Here is a 14,199-nt window from a genome sequence, read left to right as displayed (position 1 = left end):
CTATACAACTATTTCCTCATCATACCACGTATCTTTTCTTTCCTCTCAATTTCAACACAGGACTCACAACTTATAAAAAAATAAATTACCAGTCACTGATATGTATACTTTTCATAGCTACATGTTCACCACAGCAAAGCAATACTGCCTGGCTCCCAAAGGAATCATTCCTTCTTTTCCTTCAGGACGCATTGTGTCCTGAGTAACATCAAGGCTAGGAGGCATCAGCTGCAGAACACTGAGGCTTGACTACTCTCCCTGAAGAGCTGTCATGAGTATGTCTTCACAAAACTCCTATGTTTTCCCCGTCTTGGTTTCTCACATGTTCTTGCTTGCAACAAGGGTCCTTTTGTTGTTGTTGTTCTTTAAAGCCAGCAAATGAAATGACTTACATTTCCACAGTATACCGCATTAAAAGCATAATGTTTCTATTTCTCTACATGTTCTCCTTTGTGTTTCCCATATTGGTGTGACAGAATTTCAAAAAAAAAAAAAACAAGAGAAAAATTAGGATGGAATTTTAAAAATGGCCTTTGAAACCCATATCCATACCTTCTCCAATGAACTAAGGTCTGAAGCTTACATCATATGTGAGGTAGGAGATCACTAACACTAAAAACACCCTTTATGTTGCTTCTTCTGGTGAGGATTAAATAAGAAATCATGTGGCTAAGAGTGTTGCATATTCTGAGACTCTCTGTGTGAGCACATAATCAGAATTTCTTTTAACCATCGTAATATGATTCACACTCTCAACCTGGGTGAGCAAATTCTTTCCTTGATTTTTTCTATCATTTCCAAATTTGAATCTTTAATCAAGCTTCTCAAAACCTACCTTTCCATGCAGTGAAAATTCGCCTTTTCGTTAATCATACCCATTATGCCAGGAAACAATTCTTACTGGCTGTTAATTCATCATTCAACAAATATTTATAATGCATATAAAATACCTCACTTATGTCTCTTGAATTCATATAATGCAATTCCAGCACCCTGTGTAACAGTGCCAGTCGATGATGCTGATAGCTATCTAGCGTGTGGCCGACCAAATAAGCAGGGAAACTGTGAGGCAGCTTATTTCTGGAGGAGGCAGTTTTAATTTGGGTGAAGTTAACCTGCATGTCAAGCTAATCTGTGTCTTCCTGCAATTTCCATCTGTTGTACTACTCTAACATTAACTGTTCTGCTCTGTGAGTACTCACCTATTTACAACTGGCTACCATGCTGCCTCCCCCTCTCCTCTTCTTTCTCGAGGTTGGAATCGAGTCCTTCCTATGGCTGTGTGCATCTGATTGCTCTTCCTCCCGTCTCTGGACTCGACCCAACTTTATCATCATCAAGTCTCCACTGACATTGAGCTAATCATTGCAAATGTAGTTAGAACACAGTGAAAGTGAGGTTATCACTAATCCTCTTTCAAGCATGAAATTACTCTTACTTCAACCTGGAATATCCCTGGCATGTTTTGATCAAGTCAAAGTTCATCGTTGATTTATTCCACTGAGGAACATCACCTCGGGTCTTAACTTGTCTTTATCATATATAAAATCCTCCTAACCCTGTATTGGTAGATTTGGGGTTTTGGAAAAAATGAGCACTTGACATTTGCATATATTCATGCCTATATTTTTAGACTTGATCCAGGGTTCTCACCCACCAAGATTTGTTAATTAATGATTATTATTCAATTCATTGGCTATTCCTCTTGAAGTTCATGCTACAGAAAATTCTAACCAATATGTTTTCTTTGTATTTCAGCTGTTAACATGTTGCAAGCTGTGGTTAAGAAAAAAAGTTTATATAAAACAGAATTGCACTCTGCATAATTGTATTGCCTTTTTATCTTCAAAAATTAATGTATAAAGATAAGACACTGGTTCACCTATAAAGAAGATGACAGACATATCACACACAATGTGTGATCAGTAAACATCTTTCAGGAGACAAAAACCAAAAAATAAATTTGCTAAGCTTGAATTTGAAAATGTCAAAAAATATATACAAGAAATCTTTTATACAAAGGTTGAAAAGAGGGAATACAAAGATGAAACAATAAATTATATTTTGAATGGAGGTCAGAAGACAGAAGATATGGTTATTCAAAATGAGGCTGAGCACTTTAAAGGTAAAGAGACATGCAGAGGGCATTCCTTGCAGGCAATCCCCAGCTGATGACTGGTAGTACCTTCTGGGAGTGGTTTGATGAGCAACCGGCAAACATGTGCATTCCTACAACATGTTAATATCAACTAATAGCATCATTTCCTGTGAGCCAGAAATTATGCTTTCTCATTGGTTGTAGTTCCACCCCCAAAAAACACATTGAGTTTGATAATATGGCCATGCCCACTGTAGAAAGGAAAAAAAAAAATGAAGCTCTGCTATAGGCTCCACATATTGCTCCAGATCCAACACATAGTAGACACCAAATATAGGACTTTCACCTTGATAAATTGTAGACACAATGTATCCAATTATCAGTGTATGTACTTACAGAGATTTCCTCTTCAAATGATACACCTTTGAAGCACTGGATACAGTCCCTCCACAATTAATTAGTAGTATTAGCTGGAGACTCAGAGAAAACGGACTACGGAATCCTTATAGAACCGGGTCTGAAATCCTCGCTTTTCTCTCCATAGACTCTGGTCTAGGTTTCCTTTAGTTTACTGCTTCTAGCCCCCATCACCTTCTTTCTATTATTTTGCCTGCCAGCTCTGATATTTTAACCTATGATCTACAACTATAGTAATATTTGGATTAAAATATTAACTTGGTAATGTTAAGTTTATGGCCGTGGGTTCACCCACTCCCCTGCCATGCTGATTTTCACACCCACACTACTCGTAGTCAACGTGATTCAGTTATGACTTCCCACCTCTCTCCCTTACTTGAACCAACCCAACTCTTCTTTGGCTCCATGAGCTGCAATGTTCAGACAGGGATCTGATGCTACAAAATCAATTCTGGAACTCAGAGAAGTGTCACCTCCACAAGCAATTAACAGGCTGCAAGTGACAGGCACTCTCACTGGGTAACAACCACTGGAGAGATGAGAACAAGAGCAGGTGATTTCCTGACCCTGACAATCGGAGAGGGTGGGGGGAAGTTCTTGAAAGCTCCAACACACCCTACTTCTTTAGCAACTATTATTTATGAAACAACAAGAGCATGTCTGGTGCTTTGGAAATCAAGACATTGAAATCTTAGTATGAATTTTGCTAGTGACTCCCCTAGGTGGAACACCTTGTGTCCTGTGACTCAGTTTCTGTAAAACATGCAAGTGAAGACATGCTGGGTCATGTGACAGGGCATCTCTCCAGCATGATAAATTCGTGTCTGTTTGTCCACAATGGTCACGGCCCCAGGTCCCCTTTGTGGTGGCATTCCCTATGTCTGTCAGATTGGGAAAGAGCAGGAATGCTTCCTGCTAGAAAGGCTCATTCCCATTTTCATAACAGAGTTATGTACTCCCCCTCTGCAGGTCTTTAATCTTCCAACATTTATTCTATCAGTTCTGTCTCTAGTGAGTCCTTATCCCAAGATGTTTGTCTATTAAATTAGGAGTTTTGCAGAAGGGGAGAGCCGTTTAAAGACTGTAAATCACCCAGCAGTCTTTTCAGCTGCTCTCCGCTCAAAGCCTCACTGCATCATCCCGCGCTCCGCCTGCCATCGCCTGCCCTCAGGCCTTGGCTCTCCGAGACAGGCAGCTCTGGAGTCTGGAACCCGCACAGACTTGCCTGCTCCAAAGCCACTGCACTCTCTGGGGCAAGCTTGGCTCCGGGACACGTTGCTATGGAATGTATATGGGTTCTTGATTAACCCTCAGAAATCCAAAGAGAAACTCAACTCCATTACTAGTTCCTCCCTCAGCTTATTCCCTGGTGGTGTTCATGCACCCAAATGCTTGTCTAGAATCCTGCCTGAAATAACTGTATCCCTTGGAGGTGGGTGTTTGGCACTATAGTTAAGACAGTGCTTAGGAATACCAAACCCCTTACCTGAGGGGCGGGATTGAATTGCCAGTTCTGCTTCCTATTCAGCTATGTGTTTATGTATGCATTCACTGGGAGGTGGCAAATGTTTCCTGCCACTCAGATGGGAGACTTGGATTGAGTTACTGACTGCTGGCTTCTGCTTACCCAATCCTGGCTATTCTGATATTGGGGGAATGAATCAGTGAATAAAAGATCTCTGTCTATCTCTATCTCTCTGTTGCCTTTCAAATAAAATTTAAAAAATAAAGAAAAAAATATAGCCCTTGATCATATGAATGCTCTTGACTAGTCAGGAATAGTCTACACTAACAGAACTCTTTATTTACTGTGAATTGGATACTGCATGTGTCGTCTGTCATTCATAGGTTCATGAGATTATTCTCGTATCACCAAGACAAAGTGCATAAGGTGAGATTTAAATATGAAGGTGGTATTTGCCAGAGCTTGTGATCATTCATTTACTTGTGGGTGACTAATATATGCCATACAGTATGCTGCAGTGTGACCAGAAGAGTTGATAACCCGATACCTACCCTCTTTGTTTGCTGTATAGTAATCTTCATCCCTTCCAGGACATCAGAACATTGGACCAAGTTTCTTCTTTCTTCCCTTTTAATTTGGGGATGAAATTCTGAACCTTAGACCCTCATCCTGTGACTAGGGTGCTGTCACTTTATAACCCTTGTCATGACCATCTCTCTGAATCTCAGGAGGTTTCCAGACTCCCTCAAGCATATTCCTAGACAGTGTGCAGCCTGGTGGTGGTCTTTGAGAGCTGTGCTACACAGTCTGCTTTCCCTGTTGTTCTGGATAGCCCCTTTTTGCCTTTCTTCTCCTCTGCCCTCATTTCTGATTAAATGTGCAGGTCCTATTCAAGTCTCTGCCTGCTTGTTCCCTCCTGTAGTTGACACTTGCAGGTGTCCAAGGATTCACCAGGTTGTTCAGACATTGAAGAAGTCACATGAAATGGTGAAACACAGGGTCTCAACCAAGAGGTGTGTTCGATCATGTCAACCCCATACCCACCTCATGCTGCCTCCAGATATGTCCTTTTGTGAACTCCACCTAATTTGACATCCTGAGAAGTGGTCCTGCTTCCCTCCGTGGTCCTGCCCTGTTCCTGCCTGGAAAGTTTCCCCAGCTTCTTGAAAAATTATCACAGATCTCAATTTAGGAAGAAACATGGTAGAATAATAAAACCTTAGAATTAAAAGTTGTTTTGTTTTCCTTATTGCTCAGTCATCTTAAATTACTTCATTTTAAAACACATTTTATTTAAAAATTATAAATGTTTACATGACAAATAAAATTGAAAACTACCTCCAATACTGTATGCCCAATTCCATATTCAGTACCTACATCAATGAAAATGATTGTGACTATTTTGCCTCTTGCTAGGTTAATGTATAAACACATATATGTGTATGATTGTCTCATTTCATATTATAACCTACTTTTGAAATTTTATTTTGTCTTGGTTGTATTTTCTTGTTTCCATGTGCATTTTATTCTTTAAATGTATCTAGTATTGTGACTCTATCTGAATGTAGTTAACAGTTTTTCTGTTGATCATCACCAAAGTTCTTTCGCAACTGCCTTACAAATGTAGTATTGAAGAAACTTTGTTTATAGTTGTCTTTGTGCAATGCCTAACTATTTTCCACAGAACAGTCACCTAAGAAATGGCTGGCTTGAAGAGTGTTCACACTTTTGAAGCTTTAATACAGAGCTTCCATACTGACTTCCAAAGAAAGAACCTGATTCAATCGATAAACTTGCCTACTTTACATGGTAGCTCCATTTCTCAAATTCTTATTAACACACAACATCCATTTTCAAGAATATTTTCTTCCTCAGTGAGTTCCACGTTTGTCATGAGCACTGTTGACAATGTACACATATCATTCGAAACAAAGTATGAGCTCCTTTAATATTAATCAGGAATCAAAGGCCCAATTGTATAAAGACTCGTAGTGTTCTCTTCACTGGAAAGGTTCCAGCAGCAGGTTTAAAGCTTGCACGAAGAAGCAACCAAATGAGCAGAAGTCCCACTGAGCAGACACAAAGCTCAACTTTGCTAGGTCAAATGATGATCTCCCAGAGATATCCACCTTTTAGTCTGCAGGATCCCCTGCCCCCAGAAAAGGGAGCTTGCAATAGTTACTATAGTTAATAATATTATGATGGAGATCTTCTCAAGTTGGCCACAATCTATTCTCAGGAATCCTACGAGAAGAGAACACTCCTATGCTAGTATGGAAGGGATGTGTATCTGCAGATGTTGTTGTACTTGAAGTTAGTTTTTCATGTGAGAAAAAGGCTAAGATCCTATTTTTGTATATTCAAAAAAGTTTAGATGTACAAAGAGGAAAATACAAGCATAAATCAAATTATGGTAAAACAAAATTAACAATAACAAGTCTAGTTTAGAAAGACCTTGCAGAAGTGAAAATATCCAGGAGACACTAGGAAAAAAAAGTGATTTGGGTGTGCATGTACATTTGTTTATATGCATTTTATAACATAGGTGTATAATTATGTATTACCAGCATATACACGTCATGTTTGTATAAACTTGAAATACTAGGAGAATGTTTGCAGCACATAACAGATACAATAAAAAATGTCTTATACCAAAGGTATAATTTTTTGTTTGTTTGTTTGCTTTAAGGCTCAGATACAGAGAGAACGGGAGTAGGCTGTATGGGAAGAGTAGTATCTGGGACTCAAACCAGCGCCTGGCATGCTGGAGCTAAAAGTGGAAGCTTACCTTTCTATGCCACGGCATGAACCTCTAAATGAATAGTTTATAAACGTTGAATAACTTAGACTATCAGCTAGCAATCTCAAAGGATATATTTATATATATATGTATATATACATATGGTATTTATATATAAATGAATACAACTAATGCATGAAAAATATCCCCTCACCTTGAAATAAATGAAAAGTGAAGCAGATTCTGTTCACTATTTTCCATTAGGTTCAGCAGACTTGACTGTTCCACAAGCATCTGCTACTCAGACGACATGCACCATCAACTAATTACACAGCACACGTGTGTTCTGCAGTTTTGGTCAGTTCCTTCTAGCTAGTGGGGGATCACATTTCTTCACTGATCTGGACCCCAACACAAAATCTGAGTGTGCTTCATTGATTTTCTATTGCTAGTATAACATACTATCCCAAACTTAGTAACTCAACACACATCTCTTTCCTTTGAGTTCTACAGTTTAGTACTTCAGTGTCCTAGAGTCAAGGTATTGGCCGTGCTGCCCGTTGTTCTGGAGTCTCTATGAGAGCTTCCCATCCTTTCTCACTCCTTGGTTCATGGAGCATCTCCTCCACCTTCAAGGGCAGCACTTCTGCAGATACACATCCCTTCTATACTAGAGTGCGGGTGTTCTCTAGGATTCCTAAGCTTAGATTGGGCCCAACTTGAGAAGATCTCCATGGTAATATGAATAATTCTAGTAACTTCTGCAAGCTCCCTTTTCCTAGTATCTCTGGCAGATCATCATTTTACCCACCAAAGTAGATGGGCCAATTTCTATCACGGGCATAAATAAAACAGTATTAACAAAAAGTATTAGCATATAAAGTAATGATACCTGGGAGGGAACATTGACTGTGACTATGAAGTGCTTATGTAAGGAAAGAGAGGTTGCTTTTACATTGTAAAGTGCTTGTTGTACACTATGGAAATTTCAACTTAAAATATTTGTAATTTATCATACTAATTAGAAAAAAAGGAAAACAAACATTTCAATAGGCACACAAAAGTTATTTACAAAATGTTCCACATCATAATATAAAACTCCTAGGTATATTATGAATAAAAGGGAACTTGTTTGAACCACTAAAGCAGCATCAATAAACTTTACAGATAACACAGTGTTGGCAGTAATTTCTGCTTTCACCACTTCTACCCAGCATTGTACTGAAAATCCTAACCACTTTCAATAGTGAGGAAATGGAAACAATTAAATGGGATTAAAATCAGAAAATATTAAGTAAACTGTCGTTTTGAAAATGACATGACTCTTTAAAAATAAAATAATAAGGAACTTAAGAATCTACTGCAAAGAAATAATACGTAGTTACAAAGCTTTCACAATACAAGATTTTGTATAAAAATCTGTTATAATAATTATTAAGTTACTACAGTGATCAACATTAAGATCAACATCAAATGCTGACAATAAAGTGGAGCAAAAAGAGTTTCATTCACTGACAGTAGCAAAGAAAAGAAGAAAATAAATTTGGCATTTTCTTACAAAATCAACTTTGTTCTTACCATGCAATCCTCCTGTCATACACCTTGATAATTCATCTGAGAGTTGGAAACTTACCACACACAAAAAACTGATTGAGAATGCTTACGGAAGCTTTATTCATGAATGAGAAAACTTGAAAGCAACTTTGATGTCTTTAGGTCGGTGAATGGAAGAAGGAAGGCACATCCACACAATGGCCTATTATTCAACACCAAAATGAAACGAGCTACTGCACGACGAAAACAAGTTGAGAAGACTTCATTGCATGTTACTAAACGAAAGAAAAAATGATCTGAATAGTTGCAAGTCAGATTGATCCAAACAAAAAGATTTGCGGTTGTCAGGGATTGATGGAAGGAGGACGAACAGGAAGAAAATCAAAAAATAATAGGATGGAGCTGACTTTGTGGCTCAGTGAGTTAATGACGCTGTGTGCAATGCTGGCATCCAACAAGGGGGCTGGTTCACGTTTGAGTTACTCTACTTCCAATCCAGCTCCCTGCTGGTGTGTCAGGAAAGAACAGTGAAAGACAGCCCAAGCACTTGGACCCCTGTATTCACAAAGGGGACCCAGAAGAAGCTCTAGGTTCCTGGCTTCAACCTGATCCAGACCCAGCCATAGCAGCCATTGTAGGAGTGAACTAGGAGATGGAACGGCTCTCTGTAAATCTGCCTTTCAAATAAATGAATGCATCTTTTTCAACAAAGAAAAAAGAAACAGTGAAGATACTCTGTACAGTACTGTGGTGGTGGATGCATGCCTCCACACCTCGGGTTGAATTCATAAACAATAGCAAACTCTAATATAAACTGTGTGCACTCGTGATAATGCTGCATCAATGTAGGGTCACCAACCAACACAAATCTGCCACCAGGATGACGAATACCGCTAATGATGGAGGTTACCATGTGAGAAGACAGTAGCTCTTCTGGAAGCTCCTTGTACCTTCTGCTTAGTTTTGCTGTGAACCTAAGACTTCTCTGAGAAATACTTTCTATGTTTAAAAATCATGTGTATGTTGTTAGAACTGAACTGTTTGTGATTTTAATAGTTGCTCCACAAATGTTATAGTTAGTGTAAAAGTCAACTGCACTAAGCATATATAAATAAGTAAAAAGTTTGAAAATATAATTCAGGGCCCAGCGTGATAGCATAGTGGTTAAACTCCTCGCCCTGAACATGCTGGGATCCCTGAACGCTCCGGGATCCCATATGGGCACCAGTTCTAATCCCAGCAGCCCTGCTTCCCATCCAGTCCCTGCCGGTGGCCTGGGAATGCAGTTGAGGATGGCTCAAAGCTTTGGTACTCTGCACCCACATGGGAGACCTAGATGAGGCTCCTGGCTTCATACTGGTTCAGCTCCAGCCATTGCGGCTGCTTGGGGAGTGAACCATTCGACGGAAGATCTTCCTCTCTGTCTCTCCTCCTCTCTGTATATCTGCCTTTCCAATAAAAATAAATAAATCTTGAAAAAACAAAATAAAATTTAAAAAAAGAAAATAGAATTCAAAGCAAAGCAATTTGACTTCTGAAAGTATCAATGTGAAAAATACTTAAGAAAAATCACTATTATGTGTATAATATCTCTATCTTAAAATTTACAAAATAATTTTGAGAAGAAAGTGTAAGGAACTAAATTTATCAATGCCTTGTGGTACTGATAGTGGAACTTACAAATAGAACAATATAATAGAGAATCCAGAAGTAGATCTACATGTCTATGATTTTTAAACAAACACACCAGAAAAATCCAGAAGAAAAATTTGTGGTCTGTAAATGATGCTAACTTAAATATTTGATGGAAAAAATGAACTTCAATCCTTGTTCAAAATTTATTTAGGCTATATCATAGACCTAATAAAGAAAAATAAAATAGTCAACTTTTTAAAGGCAAATAAATAAATCTCATGATTCGTTATAAACATAATGTTCTTAATGAGATTACAGAAAATACAGCCACAAAATAAAATGATAATAAGACCTCAAACTTAAAAATTTCTCCTCAAATTAACTCCTCTACTATATACAGAAGTTATATACTGTAAGAAACATACATAAATATTCAATGAAATATTATTATTCAGGGTATGTAAATTTGTGTAATTGAATAAGGTCAACAACTGGATAAAGGTTCAGATAGAAGCTGGGAAAGACAAGTACAAACCCACCCTGTGATCCAGCAAGTCCAGTAGCAGGTTAAGTCCAACCCCGAGTGGAATAAAAGTAAATATCCAAGGGTCTATTAATGATATGAAGCTTGGGATTTTTAGACAACACAAATGTTTTCAGTTTCCTTTGCAATGCCAGCTAATGATAGTCAAGAGATTCACAAAGTAATCAATATTTAATTGAACATTCCTTCAGATAATATTATGCATGTTCCTCAAAATATTAAATGTAGAGTTATGTCTCCAGAAATTCCATTCCTGGATATATACTCAAAGGAAAATATAATATAGATCTAATAAAACATCTTGTACATAAATGTTCACAACAGCTTAGCTCATATAATCAGAAATGGAAATAACTAACATATCTGTCAACTGGAGAATAAATGAACATGATCTGACATATTCATGCACTGGAATATCATTTAGCCATAAAAAGGACGAATCACTCATATATGGTACAATGTGAGTAGAGCGTGAAGACATGAGGTCAAGAGAAATCAGACCTCCTTAAAGGTTACAGATTATGATCCCATTCATAAGAAATGCACACAATCAGTAAACATAAAGAGACAGAAAGTGTCTTGGGATTAAAGGAGAGTGGAAAGACATGGAAAATGAGATTAACTCTTTCTAGTTACGATGTTTACAGGAGGAAATGATGAAAATACTCTAAAACTCAACGCAGTTATGACTTCATAACTCTGTAGATAAACTAAAAACCGTTCCATTGTATGGTGAATTATACCTCAGTAAAGCTATTATTATAAAAGTTGTCAAACATAACGCCAGACGGCGCATATTTAGATATGTTTTGTAAAATCATTGCACTTTATTTGTAAACAAGACAACCTTAAGATCTTGATTATCAACTCCCTGAGGTTTAGAGATTGATATAAAAAAAAAAAAAAACCCTGGTATTTGTACAGTATTCAGCCATTTTAGCTAGGAACCCAGACCATCTCTGAGGACTGCATGCTAACTCAATTATTCCATCACTGCACAGCTCTGAATGTTGCACAGGCTTGACCTACTAGGAATGAAACAAAAATCCCTGCCACAACTTGTTTTTTTTTTTTGGACCTTGTTCTCAATTTCTTTAAAACGTCTGTCATATTTTATTGCGTCCTATGTGAAGACATCAAGCGCAAGACAGTGAGTACCAAGTTGTTCAGGATTTGTTTGCCTGATATTTTTCAATACCTTTTGTACCTTTCTTTGAAAATCTTCAGTTGCTCCTAAACTCCCAAGTATCACCAAGAATGAGACACCATGATCCAGGCAAAGTAGAAAGAAAGTACCTCCTCCTTCATCCGGAGAATATTACTGTGATTAAGAAAATCTAGACCTGCAGTGGTTTTTCTAGGTAGCCATCACAGTTCACAGCTATGGAATTTAAAATCTTTCAACCTGTCTCCATGCATTCCCATGCACATGTGTTTTCCAACTAGATCTAAAATGTGTGTTTGTAAACTGAGGGACTTTCCTCAAGTGTTGTTGAGTAGTACATGTCTGAATGCCTAGCTTAGTGACCACCTATCTTTGAGAAAACTGCTTTTCTGGATTTGCGTCATTTTTGTGATGAATAAAGCATAGAGAATCACTCTCAGCTGGTTGTGATATTCATAGCCTTCCCAGATTGGAAGAGACCTTAAAAGACCGTCTCAGCCCTCCTCCTGTCACTAAGCATGATGGTATCTCCACTAATCCTCTTCAGATAGAGGACAGCAGCTGTCACCAATCTTCCTGGAACTCCAGGCTATCCCTCTGTGACCCCCATCTCAGGTTAACGTATTCCTGTTGATTAAGAGTTTCAAGAGGCTTGGATGAATGCAGCACTGAAATTAGCAGGAAGTAGTGGAAATAATTCGCCTGCACTCAGCGTCTTCTGCCGACAGCATCTGCCAAACGAGGGGAGTTGCGGGCAAGCAAAGATGCTGTGCACACTGTGGGTAATGAGGGGGCCTGGAGCTCCCTACACCATCAGTAGATAATTACTCCCAGTCATCCACTTGAAGAGGACGCTAAGAATAGAACTCCATCTCACTGTTGCTGCCCATAACCCACAAAGGGAAAGATCCTTCCAAGGAAAGTAGGTCACTTCAGTTCCTGGATGGAGGGTCATTTCACCTTCCTTCTGAGTGAATCCCCAAATCTGGATTCCTACAAGTGAGAAACTGACCTCCAAAGCACAAGGAGATTCATCTTGGTGTCTTGCTATTAGGATCGGGTTGATGCTAATTTCTTAGAATATGCATTTTGTTTTTCCAAAATAGTATCACAGAACTGGGGAGGAGATGTGGGTCAGAAGATTCCAGAATTAGCTCTTGAGTTATGACACTGAAAAAGCGTCAGCTGCTCCAAAACGTATTCTAACCACTGCAGTGATTGAAATTTTTGGAGACTTCCCCCTCCAGGAGATGAAGCTTCAGCACCCGCGCATCAGATGTGAGCTGGACTTAGTGGTTCACTTCTCAGAACTGGAGTTTGGCACAGGAAGCATAATCACATTGTAATGCACAAACCTGGGAAAAGCTAACTCGGCTGGACAATCAAGGTAAAAGGTAACAATCATGTTAATATCCTTTACTCAATTCTATGTTCACTAGTAGGATCCCAGACCTGCCTGAATGTTCTCTGACTGTGGTGTCTTGAAATTCTTAATTATTTTATTCCTAGTTGGTGTTCAATGAGTAACAAGTGATGGGAAGATGAATGGTGTCTGTGAGCAGAAGTAATATATGTGATGTGCATGTCTAATTATTTTTTACCAGCCAATTTACTAACAGTACTCAGACTCTCCCAGAGGCACAGGAACCCAGTCAGTGTATGATCATGGAGTACAGAGAGACTCAGAACAAGTACAAAGTTAATGCTAATATATTTAACTTAAATCTGTGACCCAGTTATCAGGGACAACAACACACCTTAAAAGCCACACTTCATTTTGAAGGGAAACTCCCATTGAGCAAAGAAGGAAGACAACTGTGTCCTATGAGGCATAAACCATCGTAAGATTCTATGAGAGCCTTTTCTACTCAAGTTAGTTTCTGGTTTCAGGTAACTAGCTATTCTGAACCTCACAGAAGAAAGAGAGATGTAGAACAACTTCTTTCTTATTTATCAGTAAGCCAAAAGTAGGGAGTATGGATACAATGTACGCCTGTCAAGAAATGAGATGAAAACAATGGACGTTGTTTTCTGCACCATTGTTGCTTTTGTGGCAAACAAAGAATGCAAGTGCAGACTTCATATCACAGATTTGTGATCAAATTCTCTGTGTATAAATTCTTAAAATTGTCATCCCATGATATCAAGATAAAAGATGAGATTCACGCTAATGATTTTAAATGTTCTTTTTTTCTTTATTCAAAATGACGTTGAATGCTACATTAAAAATACAGCGTGACAAGTTGAGAAAAATGTGGAGGAAAAGGCAATGCTTCATATTTTAATACTTTTATTATTCTCTGATTTTTTGAACAAAGGACTTCACATTTTCCTTGCATTCTGGTCCCTGCCAGTTCTTATACACCTGACATTACACGATCACATCTTTGATATCCCTCCGCAGTATACTCCCATGTAGTCACAAGTAAGTCTCAGACAATTGCAAATTGAGAGACACACATAATATCTGAAAATACTCTGTCAATGATGTAGACCACTGAAGACAAGGAAAGACCAAGAAGCTGGGACTGGAATATAAGAAGGAGACATGTACCCCATTGCTTCACAAACAAAGTCCATT

Source organism: Ochotona princeps, chromosome 14 (genome assembly GCF_030435755.1).
Source record: "Ochotona princeps isolate mOchPri1 chromosome 14, mOchPri1.hap1, whole genome shotgun sequence".
NCBI classification, from domain to species: domain Eukaryota; kingdom Metazoa; phylum Chordata; class Mammalia; order Lagomorpha; family Ochotonidae; genus Ochotona; species Ochotona princeps.
The sequence above is the reverse complement of the archived record's forward strand: the minus strand, read 5'-3'. Positions refer to the sequence as shown.